The sequence below is a fragment of the Schistocerca cancellata genome, chromosome 3 (genome assembly GCF_023864275.1).
Source record: "Schistocerca cancellata isolate TAMUIC-IGC-003103 chromosome 3, iqSchCanc2.1, whole genome shotgun sequence".
Taxonomy (NCBI): Eukaryota; Metazoa; Arthropoda; class Insecta; order Orthoptera; family Acrididae; genus Schistocerca; species Schistocerca cancellata.
The window spans coordinates 470,113,873-470,116,521 of record NC_064628.1 but is presented as its reverse complement, the minus strand read 5'-3'; the positions used below and the strand labels follow the sequence as shown (position 1 = coordinate 470,116,521).

General features: G+C 46.9%; 1 non-coding gene across 1 annotated transcript; it reads left to right on the top strand.

The window, feature by feature from the left end:
* The first annotated feature begins 419 nt into the window (after nucleotides 1-419).
* Nucleotides 420-494, top strand: Trnas-cga (transfer RNA serine (anticodon CGA)). The gene has a single exon. It is a non-coding gene; the product is annotated as a tRNA-Ser (tRNA).
* The last annotated feature ends 2,155 nt before the right edge of the window (nucleotides 495-2,649 follow it).

Genomic DNA, 2,649 nt, shown 5'->3' with positions numbered 1-2,649 from the left:
TTACGTTTAACAATAACCAAATTACGTTACAAACTTGAGATGAAACGAAGTGTGCGTTATCTGAAGCAGAGACAATGAGACAGGAAGAAATCAGCAACACTCAAAAGAGGGGTGGACGTAGTCTCTCAAAACGTCCACAAAGAAGATCACAACATAGGCCGCGCGTGAATCACGTGTAAGGTTTTTTTCTAGTCATCAGTCTTCTGATGGTTTGATGCAACACTACACGAAATCCTCTTGTGTGCCAGCCTCTTCATCTCAGAGTAGCACACCAGGCTGTGGCTAAGCCATGTCTCCGCAATATCCTTTCTTTCAGGAGTGCTAGTTCTGCAAGGTTCGCAGGAGAGCTGCTGTAAAGTTTGGAAGGTAGGAGACGAGGTACTGGCAGAAGTAAAGCTGTGAGGTCGGGGCGTGAGTCGTGCTTGGGTAGCTCAGTTGGTAGAGCATTTGCCCGCGAAAGGCAAAGGTCCCGAGTTCGAGTCTCGGTCCGGCACACAGTTTTAATCTGCCAGGAAGTTTCATATCAGCGCACACTCCGCTGCAGAGTGAAAAACTCATTCTAGAACCTGGATTCATCCGAAAAAGTGACGTTTTGCCATTCGTGCACCCAGGGTCGTCGTTGAGTACACCATCGCAGGCGCTCCTGTCTGTGATGCAGCATCAAGGGTAACAGCAGCCATGGTCTCCGAGCTGATAGTCCATGCTGCTGCAAACGTCGTCGAACTGTTCGTGCAGATGGTTGTTGTCTTGCAAACGTCCCCATCTGTTGACTCAGGGATCGAGACGTGGCTGCACAATCCGTTACAGCCATGCGGATAAGATGTCTGTCATCTCGACTGCTAGTGATACGAGACCGTTGGGATCCAGGACGGCGTTTCGTATTACGCTCCTGAACCCTCCGATTCCATATTCTGCTAACAGTCATTGGATCTCGGCCGGCCGGTGTGGCCGTGCGGTTAAAGGCGCTTCAGTCTGGAACCGCGTGACCGCTACGGTCGCAGGTTCGAATCCTGCCTCAGGCATGGATGTGTGTGATGTCCTTAGGTTAGTTAGGTTTAATTAGTTCTAAGTTCTAGGCGACTGATGATCTCAGAAGTTAAGTCGCATAGTGCTCAGAGCCATTTCAACTATTGGATCTCGACCAACGCGAGCAGCAATGTCGCGATACCATAAACCGCAATCGCGATAGACTACACTCCGACCTTTATCAAAGTCGGAAACGTGATGGTACGCATTTCTCCTCCTTACATGAGGCATCACAACAACGTTTCACCAGGCAACGCCGGTTAACTGCTGTTTGTGTACGAGAAATTGGTTGGAAACTTTCCTCATGTCAGGACGTTGTAGGTGTCGCCACCGGCGCCAACCTTGTGTGAATGATTTGAAAAGCTAATCATTCGCGTATCACAGTATCTTCTTCGTGTGCGTTAAATTTCGCTTCTGTTGCACGTCATCTTCGTGGTGTAGCAATTTTAGTGGCCAGTAGTGTATAACTGCCCTATTGTTGTCGGTGTTTGCTTGTTGTCGATGAGAACAACCCTATCACTGGACCGTTTACAGTAACACACATTCTGTCCTACGCCACTATTAATAATGAATCCTATACCATTTTCTGCTGCTGTTGATATGACCCCACACTCATCTGAGCAGAAATTCTGGTATTCTTCCCGTTTCACTTCGCTAACACATATTCAGACGGAGCCTTTGCATTTCCCTTTTCAGATTTTCTAGATTCCTTACCACGCTCAAGTTTCTAACATTCCGTGCCGCGCTCGTAGAGCATTATCCTTTCGTTCGTTATTCAATCTTGTTCTCGTTGTTAACTCCTCTTTGCCAGTCTCCACCTGGAGATCCGAATGGGGTAATATTCCGGAGTCTGTTGTCATTGGAGGGATCATCATGACACATTTTCAGTTACAGGTCACATGTTTTGTGGATAAACGTTACATGTCTTCAATGCAGTGGTTTCCGTTGCCTTCACCATCCTCAAGCCGTTGATCGTTGCTGATTCTTCCGCCTTTAGGGACAGTTTCCCACCCCAGTTTCCCATCCTTCTCTACACTCTTTGACTAGGCCGTTGGCAGAATGTGGGTGACGTCTTATGCCGTAAATCGTCGGCCGCGAACGCTGGTTGGTAACCAAAATTTGAGTACTGGCGGGTTTTGAAACTGGGACCGACGACATTTTTGTTGCTAAACCGAGACGCCTCCCCCTGACTACAGGTACAAAAGAAATAACTGCTGCTTTTTAAAGAAATCAAAGGAGAAATCCTACCTTCGTAGGGTGCTTCGCGCTACGACCTGGACATGCGCCTCCAATTTTCTGAATGGAATTACGATAATGAACAGTTAACTGGTGTTATTGTTTGGTCTGGTGAGGCGATGACAAAACTAAGTTAACAATGAATCACCATAACTGTTTGTACTGGACAAGAGATAATCAAGATGTAATGGAAGGATGAAAGAAAGAACTGTTAATCTCCCTGGGTTACCATTGTTTCAGGTCTTTTTTTTTTCAACAAGACGATGCACTGTCTTATTTTCATCTTGACGTGCGGCAATTCCTGTCTGAAAGATAACGTCGTTACACCTCTTTAGGTAGGGAAATGTGAAGGACGTCGTTAACGCCACAAAGCCACGTTCGCTGGTT